A 26,055-nucleotide genomic window follows, 5' to 3' on the forward strand; every position below is an offset into this window, starting at 1 on the left:
AAATAACAAATCCTATTGAAATTAATGTTGCCCAGCACAAGAGTTCCATACAGTCACGCTGGAAGATCCAGAAAATGCCTAGAGGAAAATTTTTGTTGGAGTTAGATAAATGAAACTATGGATACAAGTCTCTTGGATTTGGGGGCCATTCTGTATCTATAAAACCATTTTCAAGGCAGTGTTCTTGACCTGTGATCTTTCCTCCTTCCCTCAACCTGGAAATTAGGAGTCAAGTAAGGTCCAAGCTCTTAGATCTGGCAACCCTATTGCCTTTACTTTTGGAAGCTTGCTGGGTTTTACTCTCACTTCCACAGCTTTGCAGCCCTCCATGGCAGCTGTTGAACAAGGAGCTTGGAAAGCCATTCTCTAGTACATTTGCTACTGGGGAAGCAGAGCTCTCTGGTCCCTTCTATTCATTGTGTAAAGGCTTTCCCACCATCTGGACCACCTATGAGGAAGTGTTTTCTTTAAGGCGGCAAGATTAAGGAACAGGGATTTACACCTCAGCCCCAAAGGTAATTACCAGATGGCAAATGGCTTGTTTTCACTTAATGATTCAGAGCAACTGACTCAGGGATATGGATGAGGAGGGAAGCTGGCTTTAGTTTCCAAGCAACCTTTTCAGTTTTTTTTCTCTTCTGAACAGTACAACCTGATCCATTCTTCCTCTGTATCAGAGCCACTCAAGACCACTTTTGCTAGGATGAGAACACGCTGATCACTAAATGCTTTAATGCTGGTGAACAATCGGTTGCCCTCAGAAGAACTTTTTGGAGCAATTTGCTCTTCTTTTCGGCAGGACATTTTCCTTTTGGGAAATGTCTCCCACACTTGCAGGATCTGGGAAGACATCACACAAACAGCTTTTGAGGGAGAACACTGCTGCTTTATTGGCCATATCATAATGAAATATCAAACAGTAACTTTTTTAAAAAATGGGTAGGATTTGGACTTAGTTAATTTCTAGCTTCAATGGATATACTCTAAAGTTGGGAAACTCTGGATCCATCTAATGATTTCAAAAACAGTATTGGGGAGAATGTGGCACTCAGCATTCCTTTAAAAATAATATCTTGCATGACCTCAAGAGAGCCATCATGCTACTGTGGTTTGAATGCTGGACTTGGACATTGGGAGACCAGCATTCAGAATCCTGCCTGGCCATGGAAACTCACTGGATGATCTTGAACAAGTCACACTCTCTCAGCCTCAGAGGAAGGCAAAGACAACTTCCCTCAACACATTCTGACAAGAAAACCTTTGCTTAACTTGCAGTGGTGGTGAGAACAGCGTCTACATGGTCCAACTGGGGAGAAACAAATTCAGCTGGAGTGTCACCTTCCTTTCTCTGTTTGGCTGTTGCCACCGCCAGGAACAGGACAGCAGCTGTCCATTGTGGGAACTCCATGCTGATATCAGCAGAGGCAACCACATGGCCAGCAAGAAACTAGAGCTGTTGTGGTCTAGCCAATGCAATTTTCTGAATCTGCACCCCAAATAACCAAAGGTTGGGAACCACTGGTCTATACAGCCCATATGGAGAAGTCTTCTATTTTCTTGATGTAGGATCTTGGCTAGTCTTTTTGAACAGGCCATTCTTTGTCTGAAGTGATAGGATTCTCTTCTTGTAATCCTGACAGAGGACATGTTTCTTCTCTTCCTCTCTATCTTGCTTTTGTCAAAATCATTTCCTTCCTTTCTTATTTAAAAGTAAGAAACCCAATCTTGCTATGACAGGACATATGTCACCGCTCTTGTTGTAGGAGGGAATTCAAAGTTTTCTCAGTGTAGTGCCTAAGCTGTCCCTTTGGGAACTAGAGGGGTTTTAAGAGTCATATTACATACAAGATTGGTCTCAGAGTATGTTTGTCATGTGGTTCATAAACAATATTTATTTTTCTAAAGAATTACATAGGCACATTTATCCCCCGTCTCAAAAAGATCACAGAGCCTGAACCAACAGAAAAGAATGTGATATTAACCAAAAGACTTATGAAATTGCTCAGTGGTTATACATTTGTTTTCCAGATCCTCCCCTCCCCTTTATTATAATTGACAAAGCAGATTTAATCCACCAAGATGTTCATTTCTTTATTTGCTTAACAGACCCTCTTTCCTTGCATTCTAGTGGCAGAGTACAGTTTCCACCCAGATGGCTTAGGAAAGACTGAGCATAAGAAATGTGAGTGCAGGAGCTAAATGCAGTTGACACAGAAGCCCAGAAAAGTTCTGAACCAGATGACATCAAGGAGATAATAGAGATACATCTACATTGTAGAATTAATGCAGTTTAGTATCATTTGAACTCAATACAATGGAAACCTTGGAGTTTGGTAAGGCAACAGAGAAGACTAAAGACCTTGTAAAACTACAGCTCTATGATTCTATAATTCTGAGACATGAACAAAATTCTGGCCCTAGATTACAACATTCTTAGCTTGCAAATAAACAGAAAATCTTAACAATTTTCAGGTTGGTTTGTCCTATTCAGAGTATTGCAATAATAGCCTTCATCAAGAAATATTTGTTTAACATATCTGTGATGTGCTTTCTAATTTTGCTATGGATTTCATCAGATGGTCTTTAAGCTCCGTTACCATGCACTTAGGCAACTATTAATGTATTAATCTGTCAATGGAAATGAACACCAACCCTTAGAAAAATACTACATATAACACCATGAGGCCATCAAATGATGTAAGGGTACTTCCGGTGGGACTTCGTGGTGCTCCATTTGCTAAGAAATGGAGCCTGAAGGTCATCTTCAGGAGAAAGGTGTTACCTGAGTCCAAGTAGAAGAATGTGGGGGAAAGTGGGGAGATGTGGCGAAAGCGCAGTAAGCACGTGGGATGGCTGGCCATCCCTGCAGATGGGGAATCACAGAATCAAAGAGATGGAAGAGACCTCATGGGCCATCCAGTCCAACCCCCTGCCAAGAAGCAGGAAAATTGCATTCAAAGCACCCCTGAGAGATGGCCATCCAGCCTCTGTTTAAAAGCTTCCAAAGAAGGAGCCTCCACCACACTCCGAGGCTGAGAGTTCCACTGCTGAACGGCTCTCACAGTCAGGAAGTTCTTCCTAATGTTCAGATGGAATTGCCTTTCTTGTAGTTTGAAGCATTGATCCATGTCCTAGTCTCCAGGGCAGCAGAAAACAAGCTTGCTCCCTTCTCCCCATGACTTCCTCTCACATATTTATACATGGCTTTAATGTCTCCTCTCAGCCTTCTCTTCTTCAGGCTAAACATGTCCAGCTCTTTAAGCCACGCCTCATAGGGCTTGTTCTCCAGACGCTTGATCATTTTAGTCGCCCTCCTCTCGACACATTCCAGCTTGTCAGTATCTCTCCAATTATGGTGCCCAGAATTGGACACAGTATTCCAGGTGTGGGCTAACCAAAGCTGAATAGAGGGGTAGCATGACTTCCCTGGATCTAGACACTATACTCCTATTGATGCAGGCCATAATCCCATTGGCTTTTTTTGTCACCACATCACATTGTTGGCTCATGTTTAACTTGTTGTCCACGAGGACCCCAAGATGTTTCTCACATGAACTGCTCTTGAGCCAAGCGCTCCCCATTCTGTATCTTACAGGAGGGAATGGGATAAGACAGTTCCCTCTGCTTTCCCCTGATTTTCCCTCTTTCCTCTGGCCTGTCTGATGAGGTCTTATGAGATTTCCAAATAATCGCTTGTAGCCAACCTTCAGAAATGGGGCTACAAAGTGGGGTCCACAACATGCGAGTGTGGAGAAGAGCAAACCACTGACCACCTGCTGCAATGCAACCTGAGCCCTGCCACATGCACAATGGAGGACCTTCTTGTGGCAACACCAGAGGCACTCCAAGTGGCCAGATACTGGTCAAAGGACATTTAATCAGCTACCAAGCTTGCAAACTCTGTGTCTTTTGCATGTTTGTTTGTTTCTTCTGTCAAAAATGTAATACAACTGTTTGGTTGCCTGACACGACAAAAGAAACCCTCTCCAGTTCAACCCACTAATGTACAAGCCCATTCGGTTGCTTATAACACAATTTAGATGTCTAAATTGTGTGCCTCTGGATAATCATATAGATGCACATATAGACACCAATAAAAAAAGGCAGAAATCACAAAATTATGGGGTTACACTGGCATCAACATAATCCAATGGAATGCCATTTTTTCTTTCTTTTGGAAATGAAAGACATTCCATCAAATAATGGTAGGCTTCTGTATCAACTGCATTTAGCTCAACAAGCTGGCAGCTCTAACAGGAACACAGGAGGCATCAAATATGTGGATTGTAGTAGGAATGAGATTAAATACAACATTTTCCCCAATGCCTATAATGAGATCAGTTGTCTGTAGCAAAAAACTAAAATCTGGAGCAAACTTTTCCCAAGATTGGAAGTGATTTGCTCCATGGTTTTGGTTTATGTCCAGAGAATATGGGATGAATCAAGATCTGAATTTTGTTGTTTCTTTATTTTCTTCCCTAAAAAATAGTTCAAATGATATGCTCTGTCCTATGAAAACATTGTTTTTTGGGCTTAACTCAAGAACAACATATTCATAAAGAGGACGAAAAACTAGAAAGAATGTCAAGAAATAAGATGCAAAAATGCAGAAGGAAAGCCAAAAACTAGGCAAGATGTTAGCAACATGGAGAATTCCGCGTTTCTGTAAACATGTTGTAAAGGATCCTTAGGGATTCATTTATGGTGACTCCCCTTTTATTTGTATGTTTAGCTTCAGGGAACTGATAAAAGCTACTGCTCTTGGTTCCCAAGCCAGCGCTTGGAGATACCATGTTTTTTGAAGGGCAGCTCCCAGAATATTGGCTTGCACAACTGTAAGAACCTGTAAGCATTTTCCAAAAAGGTAATTTTTGCAAGCTCTAGTCAACTTTGTGATGTAACTGGTGCTCAACAGCAGTTAAAACCTGACTGATTTTCAGGAACCTCTTCTAACATTGTCAAACTGGCTTGTGGTCCTTATGAATTCTCTCTGTGAGCTGAACTGAGTTTGAGGTTTCATTGATGAAGAGGCTGTATGTACTTTTTACTGGAGGGAGTATCTTGGCATTGCTTAGCAATATTGGCGGGCATCCTGTTCAGCAGTTACAAGATTAATCAGAACAGTTCTTGCCAAACTGGGAAAGGTCTATTGTCATTATTAGGGACACCATTACTATTAATATGTCCATCCTTATCTCCATTGGGAGTAAAAAGAGCTGTAGGGTGGGTGAGTGCTTTGGGAGAACAGCCAAAGAAGAGGGGGTTAAGAATATTCTACCTTGAACCAAAGCTTTAGTAACCTAGAGTGAACGTTTCTCAAAGATATAATGGAACATCATATAACGCACAGGTTGGCCCTTATCTTTTGAGAAAGTGTCACAAGATCATTCGATCTGGAATCGCTCCTTTGAGGTTTATGCTTCAGCGCTTAATGGATTGGCATTTTGACATTGTTTCATTTTACACACTTTTAAAGGAAATTTTACTAGATATTTAATCTCAGTTTGAATTATATTTTTATTACTTCTGGGCCTTCTTTGTGTATGCAGGGATGGGGAGAATGTAAATAAACAAAGTAGGTGAACCAATTTTGCAAAAACAATCAAATACCCTTTTAGGGCCAAAGAGGAAAGTAGTTTGGCAGGAAGCACACTGTTGAGTTTATTGCTTTATACCAGTCCAGAAGGGATAATAACTGTTTTATTCATAAAATGTGTCCAATCAAATAATTAGGGGAAAGAACAGCCTGTTCCAGAGGGCATTGGATTTAAAAGAAAGAGGGTCCTGAAAGCCGAGGGCAATATCTGTTTTAAAAGTAATACCCTTTTCAATGTGTAAAACAACGCACAAGGCAAACCTACACAAATCAACGACAATATAACAAAACGATGCTATCTATACTAAACTAAATCAGATCCTACATAACAAAAGAAAAAATGGTTGTAGACACTAAGGACCTCATCCCATGTGGGGGGAAACCATCATTTTTCCATGCCATTATGTTGTGTTGCATTAGAAAACAAATTGTACCATTTGTTGTAGTTCAGCCCATGGTTGTGGCTGATACCGTTATAAATAGGGAAATGGATCATAGGAACTCTGGGCCTGTGAGCCAACATGAGATTTCAAGTTCTGAAAATGATCAGTCGGTGTCTCCAGCAGTTAGTGAAGGTCACATTCCAGAGAGGTGCTGAGATGGTGCAAAGGAATCGTTCTCTAGGGAAATGAGTTCAGAGGCTGAAATCCCAGGTGGAGAGAATAATGAGTTGCAAGATAATGAGCGGAAACTTCATTTTAGTAAACATTGTGCTGCTCAACAGAATCTCTGAAGGTCACAGCATTTGTTAGAGTAGAGATGGGGCTCAAAGCCAACCTTAAAAACTCTGGCATAGACACTGAGAACTGGGAAGCCCTGGCCCTTGAGTGCTCCAGTTGGCGGTCATCTGTGACCAGTAGTCCTGCAGAATTTGAAGAGGCACGAATGGAGGGTGAAAGAGAGAAATGTGCCAAGAGGAAGGTGCATCAAGCCAACCCCGACCGGGACCGCCTCCCACCTGGAAACCAATGCCCTCACTGCAGGAGAAGATACAGATCAAGAATAGGGCTCCAAAGCCACCTACGGATCCACCCCCAGGTCACACCTCTTGGAGGACCATCATCCTCGGACTACAAGGGATCGCCTAATGCTACAAAATGTAGAGTAGCCAGAAAAAATTTCAGGAAGGGTTGAAAATTTCGGGGAGGGTTGAAAATTTCGGGGAGGGATGAAAATTTCAGGGGGGGGGGTAGGGTCACGCTGAAGCAAAGAGCACAGCAGGGGGCAGAGCAGCCTTTAATAGGTTGCAGCTCCGCCCCTGTCAACCACCTCCACCAAGTCTTGCCTCCTTAATGAGAGCTTTCAACCCCCCCCCCCCAAACTTGGTTGCTTCGCTACATTGGCTATTGCTGCAAGTAATGACAGTGTGAATAAATTGTCAATATTTGCTTGAGATAGTGCTTGCAGTTCTGGAGGGACTCTTAATTTTTTGCATCTCATAGACTTAGCATGAGGATTTAGTTAACCAGTTAAAATTCATGAGTAAACCAGTTTTTTTTAACCTGAAAAATTTCGGGGGGGGGGGGGGGGTTGAACCCCTAAAACCGCCAGCTGGCTATAGGCCTGGTAGAGACCCATATCAGGAAGTCATGGGAGAAGGTATGATTTCATGTGTATATTGGAGAGGCTGGGGGGATTTTTACAGCCAGTCTGCTCAATGTTGGTAATTGAGACAACAGCTTTTGCCAAGTCCTAGTCAAGCTTTCAGAGAGAATTCTAGTTCCATGTTTTTGTTCCTGAAGATTTGTTCCTGAATTTTTGTATTGGATTTTATGCTGCCTCGTACTTCCTGGTTTTCTTGTATTCCTGTGCTGGATGTCCTGTTGCTTTGAGGTTTTGGATTACTCTTGTACCTTGAACACGTAGACTATTTTATATGTATAGATTTTGTAATTTTACTATTTTTGCTGAAATGCTTTTTGATAAACTTTAATAAACTGCTTTGCTAATTTAACTTGAACTGGAGCATGGTGGTTAAGTACAGAGGTGTTTCCTGGCCTAGAGTTCAATACCATTTCCCAGATCCCATCACACATTGCTCTGAAATGTGCACTCTTGCTATCGCATCTTATCGTCATTTGCGCAATATAGCAGATTCATCAATCCTTGGTTGTGTGGTCATACTCCTGCATAATTTTGTAAACCTGCTTTCCTACACTCTCACTACTCTGTAATTTTTAAATCATTTTAAAAGCCATCAAACAGTTCCAAAAGTACATAATAATAATAATAATAAGAATGATCCAAAATGACTATAAAGGGGGGAAGAATGGGAGAATCCTGCAACTTGCCATCAGAGCCTTCAGTACTGGCATACAGGTACAAAAGTGAATTGCCCCATCACACAAGGTAGGTGATGGAAATGTTGCAGGATGGAGGTAATCTATTAATTTTGACTGTTAATAACAGGGAGATAGGCTGGCAATAGGACACACTTGGTGTTGTGCAATATGGATCATCACCAAAAGTTAATGTTCTACTTCAGTGCTGGTTTGCCTCCCTTGTGTGATCAAGTCCTATTATTTATTTATTTACTGTATTTGTATACCGCCTTTCTCAGCCAATCGTCGACTTAAGGCGGTACACATAAAATCAGAATACAGATTAAAACATTAAACCAGTATAAAAACAACTTCATTAGCGTCTCCTTATTATCAAGCATTGTCCAGTTCCATCGTCAAGTCATTCGATTTCCTATATATCAGCTACTCTGCATTTGTAAACGCTTGCTCAAACAACCATGATTTAACTTGCCTCTGAAACATTAAGAGGGAGGGAGCTGATCTGATCTCCCTAGGGAGGGTGTTCCATAGCCGAGGGGCCAGCACTGAGAAGGCCCTGTCTCTCGTCCCCGCCAGATGTACTTGTGATGAAGGCAGGACCGAGAGCAGGGCCTCCCTAGATGATCTTAAAGTCCTTGATGGTTCATAAGGGGAGATGCGTTCCAACAGGTAAGTTGGGCCAGAACCGTTTAGGGCTTTATAGGCCAAAGCCAACACTTTGAATTGGGCCCAGTAGCAAACTGGCAGCCAGTGGAGCTGGCACAACTGGGGGGTTGTATGCTCCCTGAGAGCTGCTCCTGTTAGCAACCCTGGCTGCCATTCGTTGGACTAGTTGAAGCTTCCGGACTGTCTTCAAAGGCAACCCCATGTAGAGTGTGTTGCAGTAGTCTATACGGGATGGAACCAGGGTGTGGACTACTGTGGTCAAGTCAGACTTCCCAAGGTACGGGCAAATGCTCCCCTGGTCACCGCCAAAACCCGGGGTTCCAGGCTCAGTGATGAGTCCTACAGAATGAAAGCCCATGTTGCTTCAGCATAACTGAAATATATCTACCCATAGTGTTATGTTATACAACCTTTGTATTGAATATCAAGGAAACATAATACATGCAGCTCAATGGGCAATAGAATGGATGGCATTATGTAACTGCACTAAACTGCAAAGGGAATGTGCAGAGGCAATGTGCTATCACATCCTACTTTATTTTAAATGTGCTACCACATACGCAACTGTGCTTATACTGCTGCCAGCTGGATACTACTGTTAGACAATGTGCACAAAAATTAAAAAATCACTGCGCATGTAGTGCAACATATGCCTGTATGTGTCACTAACACGATGCCAGCTATTATTTGAACTGAAAAGTAAATATTTAGTTCACTTATGAGATGTTGAAATGCCTTCTTATCCATGTCTCATATGATACAGGGATTTAGAAAAGGTTGATTCTTCCAGTTGACGACTTCCAAAAGAGATTCCTTTTCACCTTTCAGTGTTTTTCTCCTCCCAAAGCAACATCCTTTCAGGTCTGACTTTTTAGACAAGGCATAAGAGAAAAAACACACATCCTCTTGCTCCTGGAACTCTATGCGTGGCTTTCATCTGTGATAGCGTTAATCTATTTGCAGATCTCAGGGTCTGAGAAAGGTCTCCAGTAATGAGCCATTGGTAAACACATACCTGTCAGTATGATATTTGTGGGAAAGGTCTTCTATTCACCTCAATAATCTCCTTTCTAGTGTAGGTGATGCGGTCCAACACATGAGGATTTATTGTCACCTGTATTCATCTTGAACATTAAAGGGATTATTTGAATGGATGGTTTAGAAGAGATAATATTTCATTTGATTGTACGACTAAGGCCACGACGATACAAAGTGATCGCACAGGGACAGGCTTGAAACTTTTTTTGTTGCCTGAAACAGAGCAACACACAGCACTCCTTTCTCACTCGAATGAGTCAAGGTGCAGAAACAGCCAAGTTATTTTGACACATGAAGTAGAAAAGTCTAGAAAAGTTCTTCTTTTTGCTCCAGAGAGTATAAAGTGAATGATAATAAAGATAGGAATAAGAATGCTTTGCCTTAACTAGAGTAGAATCATATAGGTAAATCCAAGGTGCATCTACACTGTCATTGCAGTTTGACACCAACTCTGAACCACTTAGATTACATCTATACAGGCCTATAGCGAGGGGCTCCAGCAAAGGATCACCGCCTTGTCGGGGCGCCGGAGCTTGAGCACCTCAATGATGTCATGAGTGAAACCGTGAAGGGACACCCAAGACGGGACGGTCGTGGCAGAGAGGTCAGACCAAGCGTGATCCCTGGGGAAGGCAATGGCAAACCACTCCAGTATCCTTGCCAAGAAAACTAAATGGACCAGTACAACCAGAGATATGTCGGTATGCCATTGGAAGATGGGACTCCCAGGTCGGAAGATGGCCAAAATGCAACTGGGGAGGAGCAGAGGATAAGTTCAACTAGCCCCAGATGTGATGACGCAGCTAGCTCAAAGCCGAAAGGAAGGCTAGCGGCCGACGGTACTGGAGGCGAACGACGAATCCGATGCTCTAAAGATCAACACACCATAGGAACCTGGAATGTAAGATCTATGAGCCAGGGCAAATTGGATGTTGTTATTGGTGAGATGTCAAGACTAAAGATAGACATTCTGGGGGTCAGCGAACTGAAATGGACTGGAATGGGCCACTTCACATCAGATGACCACCAGATCTACTACTGCAGACAAGAGGAACATCGAAGAAATGGAGTAGCCTTCATAATTAATAAGAAATTCGCTAAAGCGGTGCTTGGATACAACCCAAAAAATGACAGAATGATCTCAATTCGAGTGCAAGGAAAGCCTTTCAACATTACAGTGATCCAAATATACGCCCCAACCACAGCTGCTGAAGAAGCAGAAGTAGATCAGTTCTATGAGGATCTGCAGGAACTACTGGATAATACACCAAAAAGAGACATTATTTTCATTACAGGAGACTGGAATGCCAAGGTGGGAAATCAGATGACAACAGGGATCACAGGCAAGCATGGTCTGGGAGAACAAAATGAAACGGGACGCAGGCTGATAGAATTTTGCCAGGAAAACTCGCTGTGTATAACGAATACTCTCTTCCAATAACCTAAAAGACGGCTTTACACATGGACCTCTCCAGACGGTCAACACCGAAATCAAATTGACTACATCCTTTGCAGCCAAAGGTGGCGGACATCCATCCAGTCGGTGAAAACAAGACCTGGGGCTGACTGTAGCTCAGATCACGAACTTCTTATTGCCCAATTTAGAATAAAACTAAAGAGATCAGGGAAAATACACAGACCAGTTAGATATGATCTCACTAACATTCCTAGTGAATATACAGTGGAAGTGAAGAACAGATTTGAAGGACTAGATTTAGTAAACAGAGTCCCAGAAGAACTATGGACAGAAGTCCGAGACATTGTTCAGGAGTCAGCAACAAAGTACGTCCCAAAGAAAAAGAAAACCAAGAAGGCAAAATGGTTGTCTGCTGAGACACTGGAAGTAGCCCAAGAAAGGAGGAAAGCAAAAGGAAACAGTGACAAGGGGAGATATGCCCAGTTAAATGCGCAATTCCAGAGGTTAGCCAGAAGAGACAAGGAACTATTTTTAAATAAGCAATGCATGGAAGTGGAAGAAGACAACAGAATAGGAAGGACAAGAGACCTCTTCCAGAAAATTAGGAACATTGGAGGTAAATTTCAGGCAAAAATTGGTATGATAAGAAACAAAGATGGCAGGGACCTAACAGAAGCTGAAGAGATCAAGAGAAGGTGGCGAGACTATACGGAAGATCTGTATAGGAAGAATAATAATATTGAGGATAGTTTTGACGGTGTGGTGAATGAATTAGAACCAGACATCCTGAGGAGTGAGGTTGAATGGGCCTTAAGAAGCATTGCTAACAACAAGGCAGCAGGAGACGACGGGATCCCAGCTGAACTGTTTAAAATCTTAAAAGATGATGCTGTCAAGGTGATGCATGCCATTTGCCAGCAAATATGGAAAACACAAGAATGGCCATCAGACTGGAAAAAATCAACTTATATCCCCATACCAAAAAAGGGAAATGCGAAAGACTGCTCAAACTTCCGTACAGTGGCCCTTATTTCTCATGCCAGTAAGGTAATGCTCAAGATCCTGCAAGGAAGACTCCAGCAATACATGGAGCGAGAGTTGCCAGATGTTCAAGCTGGGTTTAGAAAAGGTAGAGGAACCAGAGACCAGATTGCCAATATCCGCTGGATAATGGAGAAAGGCAGGGAGTTTCAGAAAAACATCTACTTCTGCTTCATTGACTATTCTAAAGCCTTTGACTGTGTGGATCATAATAAATTGTGGCAAGTTCTTAGTGGGATGGGCATCCCAAGCCACCTTGTCTCTCTCCTGAGGAATCTGTACAAGGACCAAGTAGCAACAGTAAGAACTGACCACGGATCAACAGACTGGTTCAAGATTGGGAAAGGCGTACGGCAAGGCTGCATACTCTCACCCAACCTTTTTAACTTGTATGCAGAACACATCATGCGATGTGCGGGGCTGGATGAATGCAAAGCTGGGGTGAAAATTGCTGGAAGAAACATTAACAACCTCAGATATGCAGATGACACCACTCTGATGGCCGAAAGCGAGGAGGAGCTGAGGAGCCTTCTAATCAAGGTGAGAGAAGAAAGCGCAAAAGCCGGGTTGCAGCTAAACGTCAAAAAAACTAAGATTATGGCAACAAGAATGATTGACAACTGGAAAATAGAGGGAGAAACCGTGGAGGCCGTGACAGACTTTGTATTTCTAGGTGCAAAGATTACTGCAGATGCAGACTGTGGCCAGGAAATCAGAAGACGCTTACTTCTTGGGAGGAGAGCAATGTCCAATCTCGATAAAATAGTAAAGAGTAGAGACATCAGACTGGCAACAAAGATCCGCCTAGTCAAAGCCATAGTATTCCCTGTAGTAACCTACGGATGTGAGAGCTGGACCTTCGGGAAGGCTGAGCAAAGGAAGATCGATGCTTTTGAGCTGTGATGTTGGAGGAAAGTTCTGAGAGTGCCTTGGACTGCGAGAAGATCCAACCAGTCCATCCTCCAGGAAATAAAGCCCGACTGCTCACTGGAGGGAAAGATACTAGAAACAAAGTTGAAGTACTTTGGTCACATCATGAGGAGACAGGAAAGCCTAGAGAAGACAATTATGCTGGGGAAAGTAGAAGGCAAAAGGAAGAGGGGCCGACCAAGGGCAAGATGGATGGATGGCATCCTTGAAGTGACTGGACTGACCTTGAGGGAGCTGGGGGTGGTAACGGCCGACAGGGAGCTCTGGCGTGGGCTGGTCCATGAGGTCACGAAGAGTCGGAGACGACTGAACGAATGAACAACATAGCGAGGGGGGGGGTGTTTAGGGGTTAACCCCCTCCGAAATTTTTCAGGTTAAAAAAAAAATAACCTGGTTTACTCATGAATTTTAACTGGTTAACCAAATCCCCATACTAAGTCTATGAGACGCAAAAGATTAAGAGTCCCTCCAGAACTGCAAGCACTATCTCAAGCAAATAACGACAATTTATTCACACTGTAATTACTTGCAGCAGTAGCCGATGTAGTGAAGCAACCAAGTTGGGTGTGTGTGTGTGTGTGTGTATGTTGAATGCTCTCATTAAGGAGGCCAGACTTGGTGGAGGTGGTTGACAGGGGCGGATCTGCAGGCTATTGAAGGCTGCTCTGCCCCAGCTGTGCTCTTTGCTTCAGCGTGAGCTAAGAGGCAGGTTTCACCCCCCCCCCCCCAAATTTTCAACCCCCCCCCCTGAAATTTTCAACCCTCCCCGAAATTTTTTTCTGGCTATAGCCCTGCATCTAGACCAGTGGTTCTCAACCTTCCTAATGCTGGAACCCTTTAATACAGTTCCTCATGTTGTGGTGAACCCCAACCATAACATTATTTTTGTTGCTATTTCATAACTGTAATTTTGCTACTGTTACGATGGCGGAGACCACATGGTCAACCCAGGGCAATAAATCTTAAAAGAGGAAGTTCCCTCACTGAATTCCATTCCTACATATTCAAAGTGGGAGGAGACAGTAGCCAGCAGGAGGAGGAAAAACAAAGCCCTTTTGGGAAACATGCATGGTAAAGTGGGGAAAGGAATCCCTCAGCTTAATCCTATCTCTAGTTTAGCTACTCATTGGGGACTGGAGGCTTGATGGCACAAGAGACTTGTGCAGTCCAGGGATGAAACCCAACAGATATATTCATTATAACACTTCATATATGGCCCAGCCATTAATAGCCAGTCAACGCCAGTCTTTCAGCAACACTGCAGTCATATTGCTACAGTCTACCTATGTCATGGGTGTTGGTACGAATGCATATGCATTTACGCTGTTACGAATGCATATGCATTTATTTAATACATATTTATATTTACACTATTGTCACAATTATGAACATGTTGCCCTAACCACTTTTATAGCAAGCACTGAGCAACATAGGTCTCTTCTGTTGGTTATCGGGTAATTTAGGTAATTCTGGAAAGGTAATTTGTTTCAGGTACTGCGATCTGGCTGGGAACATATTCCCCACTGATACTGGGGTCCCACTAATTATTAGTATTAGTATTTGCAGAGATTTTGAAGGTCAAGCTCTCAAAGTAGGACAGGTTGCAAAAGAGGAGGCCATTTAATCTCTTCCTCTCTGGGATATGTGGCCATAATAAGAGCATGCTGATGAAAGCAAATAAGGAAATTGAAACATGAAGACCGGGATGTCACGGCTTTGAATTCTGCAGTCAATTATGAGCTCAGGGAAAGAAAAGAAGAGATGTGGCTACAGATGAGCTGCTCTGTGCATTGTTCGGGTTTGTGTTGTTCCAAGAAGCAGAAAGTATTTACAGATTTTTTTTGGCCTGTCTCTATTGTCCTCAAAGATGGGGTGTCTCAGAACAAACTGCTGCAGGGTACACAAGTTTTGCTTTGAAAGCAGATCTGCCATGAAACACTATAACTTTTGCTATCCTATACAAAGAAAAGGAGCCTCCCAAATTGCTGAGTTCCTCATTTCGAAGTCAAACAGGCTTCTCTCTCTCCAGAGATGACTGAACGGGTCAGAAGCACAACCAGATGAAAGACAATGTCTGTATTGCATTTATTTTTGAGATCATGTATGGCCACTGAGTGCAATAGATGCCTTCTGTAGCCAAGCTTGTCCACTGGCAATTCTGGAGCAAAATGTGGACATGTACAAAGCTATCTGGAATTGATGTCCCTTTCCCTATTTGCCAACATTTTAAATTCATGCTTCCTAAACCAATAGTTGGTGATAATGAATATGAATCAGTGGTGGATGCATATCTAGATTACACATCATAACTGCGATCTTAGTAAAAGTAAAGGTTTCCCCTTGACATTAAGTCTAGTTGAGTCCGACTCTGGGGAGTGGTGCTCAACTCCATTTCTAAGCTGAAGAACGGGCATTGTCCATAGACACCTCCAAGGTCATGACTGCATGGAGTGCCTTACCTTCCTGCTCAAGCGGTACCTATTGATCTACTCACATTTGTATGTTTACAAACTGCCAGGTTGGCAGAAACTGGAGCTAAAAATGGGAGCGCACCCTGTCCTGCGGATTTGAACCACCGACCTCCCTGTCAGCAAGTTCTGCACCTTAGTGGTTTAACCCGCTGCACCACCATGCCCCCAGCTGCATTCTTAAATAGCAATGAATAAGCAATAAATCAATACATTTTTTAAAAATCTTGCAGTAGTTGACCATTTTCCCAACATTGTAGATGAGAAAATATCTGACTGTTTTAGCTAACTTAAGTGTAACTGCAATTCAAAACGGGCGGCAGCTGGGTTGTTAACTGGGGCTCCTTACAGGGAGCGGTCAACCCTTCTGTTCAAGGAGCTCCACTGGCTGCCATTCATCTACCGGACCCAATTCAAGGTGCAGGTTCTTACCTACAAAGCCCTGAATGGTTTGGGACCCACCTACCTGCGTGGCCGCATCTCCATATATGAACCCACATGATCCCTTCAATCATCTGGAGATGCCCTGCTCTCGATCCCACCAGTATCACAGGCGTGATTGGTGGGGATGAGAGAGAGGGCCTTTTCGGTGGTGGCCCCTCAACTCTGGAATGCACTCCCTAAAGACATCAGACAGGCCCCAACTCTGGCAGTCTTCAGGAGGAGCTTGAAGATGTGGCTGTTCCAGTGTGCCTTCCTGGAACAATGATATCATAGCATTTTGTCCTCCAAAGCACTTTACGTTTCTTTAGGTCTGCTAGTACGCCCTTACAAACACCTTATCTCCTTTCGTCCATGTCCCAACATTATTTCCAATTTTAACTTTACATTTGGCCTTCCCACTGTTTTTAATTGTGTTGTCTTAGTGATAATGTTGTATATTTTATTGCCTATGTTTTATGTTTTATTTTTAATGGCGTTGTATTGTTGTTTATTGTCTTTATTGTTGTATTTGGGCTCGGCCTCATGTAAGCCGCACCGAGTTCCTTAGGGAGATGGTAGCGGGGTACAAATAAAGTGTAATAATAATAAATAAAAATAAAATTTGCACTTTCAAAACTTTGCAGTGCAGTTTTGTAAATGTCTACTGGTCCCAGTAGCTGAGAGTTCTTCCAAGATCTGGGAAAAAGTGTGAACAAAATCCTGTTCTAGAAACACACTTGAGAGGGCATATTCAATTTTGTCCAGATGTTAAAATTTGCAAACCGATACAGAAATAAAAAAGAACTTAAGGCTGGAAAAGTGAGAACCGAGTAAAATTAAAATTGGCAGATGAATTCACCCACATCTGTAACACAATGTCGAAGCACTTTGAAAACAGGCAGCAGTTCCAAGTAACCAAAAATTGAACTCACTATGGATTCTGTGCAAGTGGTCAAAGAGGTATCTATTGGGGAAATAGCTCTTGAGGCTCAAAAAATTACTTGGATAGCCTATATTTCCCTAACTTCTCCATCCAGCATTGCCACTCATTTTTGAGGGGGAGAACTCAAAGATAGGGAGCTCAAATACAAGTGCTTTGGTAAGAAAAAGAAATAAATTGTTCAAGTGACAGACTGATCATAAAATGAATCAACATTTCTATTTCTCCCCATTTTGCCTAGCTGTTTCATGTCTTATTCTTCTCCCAGGACTGAGCATTGCCTAAGGATCAGGCGTTTTGCCTTGCCTAGAGTTTGGAATAAGTTACTTTCTTGGATCTCAACCCTGGCTGGGGAATTCTAGGAGCTTGGTATCTGCTGGGGTTTAGTTGCAGGATCCCTCATGGATCCTGGAACTAAACTCTATGGATGCACAAGTCCCGTTATAGACAAGGATATAGTAAAGTGGTATCCCTTATATAAAAGGGGGAAAACGAAGATTTTACTGTTTTTGTATGGTTGAATGCATGGATGCTGAATATATAGATACAGAAAGTTGACTGCAATTCTATAAAAACCTTGGCAAAATTATAATACCACCATATCTTCCCTCCCATCTTACAAGACCCAGGTTTTTGAATGCATTAGACCTGGCAAAGTGATTCACCACCTGCCAATGAGAAAGGAGGGTTGATCCATATGGCTCCAGCTTCCAAATTAGCCCACTACATATTGGCTCTAAACTTATCTACATCTCAAGATCTTTGAAGAAGGATTTTTTGTGAATCCCACTACCATCGTAGGCCCATCTGCTGATGACATGGAAGAGAGACTTGGCTGCTCCCAACAAGATATCTCAACAGCTGTCAAATTTCCTCCCTAGGCTGTCCCTTACCCTTTGCTCTCCTTTTGGCAGCAAACAAAGGCATTTTTGTTTCAACCTGCATCTGATGGGTAAGTAGTTGTGATGGGTTCTTTTATTATCATAGAATCATGGAAGAGACCACAAGGGCCATTCAGTCCAGCTCCCTGGCATGCAAGAACACATAATTAAAGCACTTCCAAGAGATGGCCATCCAGCCACTGCTTAAAAATCTCCAGAGAAGGAGACTTCGCCACTCTGTAAGGCAACATATTTCATAGAGTTGTGCACAGAAGTCGTTTCTCCCATTTCCTTAGTTTCTTTCGTGTCTTCCATTTCTTCAGGAGCACAGAACAGCCCCCCCCCCCCGTATGAAAATTAGCTCGGCATGAGCCAGATCCTCGGCTGGCAGGGGCGGCTCAACCCATTACGCAAAGTAAGCATTTGCAGTATAGTTCATTTTGCCCAGGGGTGCTCTTGGGGGAAAATAGACCTTGACATATTCGAGTTGTAGTTACTGGGATGTATAGTTCACCTAAAATCAAAGAGCATTCTGAACTCCACCAATGATGGAATTGAACCAAATATGGCGCACAGAACTCCCATGGCGAACAGAAAATATATATCAATGATTGGTTGGGGGGGGGGGCACCAAAATACTGTTTACTTACCGTTGAAAATTACCTAGGGCCGCCTCTGTCGGCAGGACCCAGATCTTGGTCTGCTTTTCGGCATCACAGAGTAAGATGTGCTCGGCTGCAGACACTGGCATGCATGGGCACTCTGTCTGCAGGCACTGGCAGGCACCTCCTTTCTTTCTGGGTTCTTCCTGGGCCTGTATGCCACACATGCACTCTCTTTCCAAGGAGAGAGTGAGTGAGTGTGCCATGCAGGAGTGCCTGTGCCTGCCAGTGCCTGCAGACGAGCACCTCTTGCTCTTGGAAAGAGAGTGCATGTGTGGCATACAGGCCCAGGAAGAACCCAGAAAGAAAGGAGGTGCCTGCCAGTGCCTGCAGACAACCACCTACTTTAGAGTAGAAACAACTACTCTGGCAGAAAGGGGAACCTGGGTGGGAAGCTCCCCACCTCTCATGGGCTAATAGGAAATGGATCTTTCAGCACCGAAGAGTGAAAACAGATATCTGCCTTCCCAATTTTGGGAGGTTCCCAAAAATGGATTGCTCCCCCGCCCAAAGCCTGGACATGAAACAGTTCAAGGTTTATCCCAAATGCACAAACCTAATATTCCACTGCTATACAGCTCTTACCATAAGAAAGATCTTCCTTATGTTTAGTTGGAATCTGTTTTCCTGCAATTTGAATCCATTGCTCCATGTCCTAGTTTTTAGAGCGGTAGAAAACAAGCTTTCCCGCTCCCCAATGTGATGTCCTGTGCCACTGCACCACCGGGAGCTCCCTGGACATGTTACAGATTGTCAATATGATGATGCATGCTGCGTTTTTATTTTTAAAATCAATTTTTGAAAACGATTTACATCTTTAAAATTGTTTTTGTTGTTATTATGAAGAGCCCCCGGTGGCATAGTGGGTTAAACCACTGAGCTGCTGAACTTGCTGACCGAAAGGTTGCAGGTTCGAATCTGGTGAGCGGCGTGAGCTCCCACTGTTAGCCCCAGCTTCTGCCAATCTAGCAGTTTGAAAATATGCAAATGTGAATAGATCAAACAGGTCCGGCAAGAAGGTAACAGCGCTCCATGCAGTTACATGACCTTGGAGGTGTCTGCGGATGTCAACTCTTTGGCTTAGAAATGGAGATGAGCACCATCTCCAGAATCGGACATGGCTGGACTTAATGTCAGGGGAAAACCTTTACGTTTACCTTTGACATTTCCAGAGGAGAGCCACCAAAATGAACAAAGGTTTGGAAACAAAGCCCAATGAGGAAGAGCTAAGGGAGCTGGGTATGCTACACTGGGATTTAGTTACGTTATTATGTTGGCTTATGTTTTAACTTTTCTTTACCATCTGGCTTTTAACTTTATTTTATTTTAGCTGTGCCCTCAGTCTACTTGAACCCCATGTTGTGAGAAAGGCAGGATATTAAACAAATGAATAAACAAACAAACTAATAAGCAAACACCAGGGCTTGTTGGATTGCAGGAGAGTCAAGTTTAGTTCTGAAGATCTCATGAAATCTGTGTTTGAATCCTAAAATGTGAAGGGGCAATGTCCATAAAGTCCTGAGTTTCTTGGAGCACTGGTGGGATATCAATATAATAAACAATCATTTTAACTGAATGGCCACGAGAATAACTTTAAAACCAAAAGACTATTTTGAAATACTCATCCCCACGCTACCCCAAAAGATGGTACGAAGGTCATGTCTCAACACAGCGTCAAAAGCCACATGGCTTCAATTATTGAAAAGTAAGGCTTAAAGAGTGATAAATATTTTCTAGATAAAGCTGACATCTCGTCACTGGCTTCCACTGTGCGGCCTTTTCTTCCTTTCCTTTTTCCTCCCACGAGAGTCAAAGTTGAGGCCTTATCTCATAATCCCTTGACTTTTGTCAGAGTGCTTGTGTCGCAACCTTTGTGAGGTTTAAGCTGTATTTCTTCCGTTCATCCTGCAAGGAGAAGGAGCTTAAAGCCTTATCCTGTAACATGTCCGTCCACTTGGGTATGGGAGATAATGCTGAGTTAAGTAGAACCATGTAGTCTCCATGTACCTGGTATCTTAAGTTCTTTCCTCTTGCTTTCTGCTTGATTTTCCATTATAGATAATGAGAACTTGTATGGGATACTATTGACAGATATGTGGATAGAGGCCACGAAAGGGATGAAGGAATCTCGGTCGTCCTGCCTCCTAACAGATGTGCATTTACTTTTGGATTCTTATCAACAAAGGAAAGACAGGCAAAGAATGATGTCAAATACCATCCCACTTTCCTCCAATTTTCAACATCTCTCAACAGTTAGCCATCATACATAATAACTAAGCATACACTGTCCTCATTGGTTTGTGTTGAATTTTCCTATCCAATTTTTGTCCTAAAGGGCTTTTGTGTGTGTTTCACTCTAATATTCAAACTACGTTATGCTTTCTGAAGATTGCTGATACTCCCTCTCTTTATCTTCTTTATCTGCAAATCACTGATGCAGATTTGGCTCTAAAAGGATTTTCATTTAGGGTGCACCTACACTGTAGAATTAATGCAGTTTGACACCACTACCATGGCTCAATGCTATGGAACCTTACAAGTTTTTTTTTATCCTTATCTGCCAAAGAATCCTCAGAGAATGAATTCATAGCTAGTAAAAGGATGAGTCTGGAAAAGACAGAATTTTGTGACCACTAGCTGTTCAGCATGTACAAGGCAGAGACATCTCCAGCTCATCTCCTGTTTGGGTATCAGTCAGCATGTCAACAACTTAAATCTAGAAATAGTTTTCTAAGATCTACAGAGACACTCGCTGGAACACCCCAGCAAGCGAGAGTCCAAAAGTGGCAGGCTCAAACCCAGAACCTCAACCAATGGCTGATACCAAATGAGAGACTCCCCCCTGGGCACACAGAAGACTGGGTGACTTGGAAGGTGCTGAACAGACCGCGCTCTGGCACCACGAGATGCAGAGCCAACCTCAAGAAATGGGGCCACAAAGTGGAATCCATGACATGCGAGTGTGGAGAAGAACAAAACACTGACCACCTGCTGCAATGCAGCTTGAGCCCTGCCACATGCACAATGGAGGACCTTCTTGCAGCAACACCAGAAGCACTCCAAGTGGCCAGATACTGGTCAAAGGACATTTAATCAACTACCAAACTCAAAAATTTTGTATTTTGTCTGTTTGTTTGTTTTGTTCTCTTAGAAATGTAATACAATTGACTGGTTGCCCTGACACGACAAATAAATAGCATGTTGTGTTTTCTGCTTCCTTGGAGACTAGGACGCGGAACAATGGCTTCAAACTACAAGAGAGGAGATTCCATCTGAACATTAGGAAGAACTTCCTGACTGTGAGAGCCGTTCAGCAGTGGAACTCTCTGCCCCGGAGTGTGGTGGAGGCTCCTTCTTTGGAAGCTTTTAAGCAGAGGCTGGATGGCCATTTGTCAGGGGTGATTTGAATGCAATATTCCTGCTTCTTGGCAGAAGGGGGTTGGACTGGATGGCCCATGAGGTCTCTTTCAACTCTTTGATTCTATGATTCTATGATTCTATGTATTTTGACTTTTCCTGATGATGCCCCAGTTACTTCAAGTTCTCCACCATTCACTCTTTACACTGTAAACAAAAGGAATTAGTACATTATCCTTAGTTCATTCCAGCACATTCTACCAGGTTGCTTTCTTTAGCTCATGTGAATGGGACTTAAGAGTACAGCTTAATTTTTTGTCTTTGATCTTATATAGAATCATAGAGTTGGAAGAGACCTCGTGAGCCATTCTGTTCAACTCCCTGCCAAGAAGCAGGAAAATCACATTTTAAGCACCCCCGACAGATGGCCATCCAGCCTCTGCTTAAAAGCCTCCAAAGAAAGAGTCTCCACCACATTCCGGGACAGAGAGTTCCACTGCTGAACAGCTCTCACAGACAGGAAGTTCTTCCTAATGTTCAGGTGGAGTCTCCTTTCCTGTAATTTGAAGCCATTGTCCCACATCCTAGTCTCCAGGGCAAAAACAGGCTCCCTCCCTCCTCCCTATGACTTCCCCTCACATATTTATACATGGCTATCATGTCTCCTCTCAGCCTTCTCTTCTTCAGGCTAAACATGCCTAGCTCTTTAAGCCGCTCCTCATAGGGTTTGTTCCCCAGGCACTTGATTCTTTTAGTCACCCTCCTCTAGACACATTCCAGCTTGTCAACGTCTCCTTCCAACGAAGGAGCCTCCACCATGCTCCGGGGCAGAGAGTTCCTGTAATTTGAGCTGGAATTAAGCTGCTCCTCATAGGGCTTGTTGTCCAGACCCTTGATCATTTTAGTCACCCTCCTCTGGACACATTCCAGCTTGTCAATATCTCTCTTCAATTGTGGTGCCCAGAATTAGACACAATACTCCAGGTGTGCCCTAACCAAAGCAGAATAGAGGGGTAGCATGACTTTTCTAGATCTAGACACTAGGCTCCTATTGATGCAGGCCAAAATCCCATTGGCTTTTTTTGCCGCCACATTACATTGTTGGCTCATGTTTAACTTCTTGTCCATGAGGACTCCATGGTCTTTTTTGCGCATACTGCTCTCGAGCCAGGTGTCTTCCATTCTATATCCTTGCATTTCATTTTTTCTAAGTGAATTATTTTGCATTTGTCCCCGTTGAACTTCGTTTTGTTAGTTTTGGCTCATCTATCTAATCTGTTAAGATCGTTTTGAATTCTGCTTCTGTGGTTGAGACTTGGTTGTACAGCCAATGAGAGCATTGTATTTCCACAATGATGGCAATATTCTCTGAGCCCACAATAATTAAACTTTAATTAATAGGATATGTTTTTTTGGAGCACATACCTGAAGGTACACACGTTCAGATAGGGATTCACCATCAAAAGCGAATGCAGCTAACGGATGTCAGCTATTGGGAGAAATTAATATGTTACATCATTAGGTGGCACCCTCACTGCATTGTTCATAGTTTAAGAGCCATCTGGTTGTAATAGTTATCATAGTTTTTTTAAAAAAATCTTTCAATTAGCTGTCTATCATGCTGTTAGCCATGATAATAAAGAATGAGATCCTTGTGTATTACATTTATATTTTTTCTTCTTTAGATAAAGATTGTCAACATATGGTGATATAAAATGTAACAAAACCAAACCAAAAGGCAAATACCACTTTTTATTTTGGTCAACTCATGAAGGCAGAAGCCAAACCTCATCTTAATTTATTTTTTGTGTTCTGTTTTTTTTCATTCACTATGATTGGCAAAATAGAATTTGCATGACAGCCCTATTACAAAATTGACAAGTAGATCAAAAAGTTTGAAAAGAGGGAAAATTATAGATATCTTCGATGAAATTTGACCTTCCTTCATTTTATTTATAAGTAAAGAATATTGGCCAACACACCACCTAAAATTCTGGAAAGATATTTTAATGTGTTTTCAGAGGCTTTCATGGCCGGAATCACTGGGTTGCTGTGAGTTTTCCAGGCTGTATGGCCATGTTCCAGAAGCATTCTCACCTGACGTTTCACCCACATGTATGGCAGGCATCCTCAGAGGTTGTGAGCTCATAACCTCTGAAGAGAGGTGACCTCACAACCTCTGAGGATGCCTGCTATAGATGTGGGTGAAACGTCAGGAGAGAATGCTTCTGAAACATGGCCATACAGTCAGGAAAACTCACAGAAATCCAAAAATATTTTAGCTGACTCTATGGTCAAAAAGATCTAATTTAAGTTAATATAATTTAGTAAGATGACTATGAATGTCTCACTTAGGATCATACTTTGATCTTTCTAGATAACCACAACTTCAGCCAATGTTTATTGCTTCCCATCATTATAATGCACATGGTTGTCCTTTTTAGATTTATCATTTTTCATAAAAACTAGAAAGAGCTTGGAATGGGGAAACTGTATCTGTAGGTTCATTGCTGCCCATTCCTGCCTGTGGTCCTGAAGGACTAGTTTGTCATTTTGTCATAGGAACATTTTGCCAGTTGTTCTCTCCCTTGGAACTTCATGAAGGATCACATCCAAATATTTGTGAATCTGCCCAACTCTTTCTAGTAAAGTCTGCAAGAGCTCCCTCCTGCAAGGCTATAAATCAAATGTCATTTGGCACCTATTGCTGAAAACCTGGTTTTATTCCTTCCTGTTGATTTCAAATGTGTATTCTGGAAAGGGACATATGAGGCAACATATTCTTCTTGGCTCTTCTGGTCAGTGGAGAGGCTCTGTGAATGTCTCCAGTTCACTACAATTTGGAAAAATGTATGCCAATTATGCCAATTATCTTATAGGATTTTTCTTTCCTCAATATCTGATGAAATACAGTCAGTTCTCCACGTTTCTGGGTTTAATTTTGAAGGATTTTATTATTCATGAATATAAATAATATAGTCTCTTCAGAAATCTCTAGGCCAGTGGTTCTCAACCTGGGGTCCCCAGATGTTTTTGGCCTTCAACTCCCAGAAATCCTAACAGCTGGTAAACTGACTGGGATTTCTGGGAGTCGTAGACCAAAACATCTACGGGATGAGAGGAGATATGATAGCCATGTATAAATATGTGAGAGGAAGCCACAGGGAGGAGGGAGCAAGCTTGTTTTCTGCTTCCTTGGAGACTAGGATGCAGAACAATGGCTTCAAACTACAAGAGAGGAGATTCCATCTGAACATTAGGAAGAACTTCCTGACTGTGAGAGCCGTTCAGCAGTGGAACTCTCTGCCCCGGAGTGTGGTGGAGGCTCCTTCTTTGGAGGCTTTTAAGCAGAGGCTGGATGGCCATTTGTCAGGGGTGATTTGAATGCAATATTCCTGCTTCTTGGCAGGGGGTTGGACTGGATGGCCCTTGAGGTCTCTTCCAACTCTTTGATTCTATGATTCTATCTGGGGACCCACAGGTTGAGAACCACTGCTTTAGAGCAAAAGAGAACAAAGTTGCTACATTTTCTACATTATATTAATTTGGATTAATATCATCCCATCTCCGAGTGTCCTTTAAGTGAAACTTATATGATCCTTAAGCTATTCCTTGGATTTCCAGGCTTTCACCATCTTAGTCACCTCCTCTGGATGTGTTCCAATGTATTGACATATTTCTTGAACTTCGGTTCCCTGAATAAGACACAAATGTTCCAGGTGAGGTGTGACCAAAACAGAATACCATGACACTATTACAGTAAGACCCTTTTATTTGTGGGGTCTTGCATTCCTGGAGAGACAATGGTACTCTAAAACTGCAGACACAATCAAACACCATTAAATTATCTAGCTTCTGGTTCCAGCATACCAAAGAATCCCCTTGGAGAATCTAAAAATTCGGAGGAAATTATCATCTATAGGAAATTGCTACATTCTCGAGCATTATTCTATGATCATTTCTTGGTGAAGCATATCATGAAAATTCCTGGAGGAACTAGCAAATTCCTAGAGAAACCATCTTCCTCTGGGCATGGCTATGTGAAACCAGTACTAAGGATTCTGTACATCTGTTGATGTAGCCCAGAACTGAATAGGTTTTTTTCCATGCAAGGACAGCGCATATTTAAATTCTCAGTGTAAAGAGACCACCACTTTGTAATGACGACATCAGAAGTAGTAGGGGTGTCACTGATTTATCAGGGTCTCCTACTAGTTGTAATGGATTTACAAAATTGATAATACAGCTAATAGCTTGCAATACTTTGTTGGTCTTTCTTCAATGTGTAGCGCGGCTTGACTTGAAAGTATTCATAACAGAGACTTGGCTTTAAGAGAAACTGTAACAAATTTAT

Source organism: Anolis sagrei, chromosome 4 (assembly GCF_037176765.1).
Source record: "Anolis sagrei isolate rAnoSag1 chromosome 4, rAnoSag1.mat, whole genome shotgun sequence".
NCBI lineage: Eukaryota > Metazoa > Chordata > Lepidosauria > Squamata > Dactyloidae > Anolis > Anolis sagrei.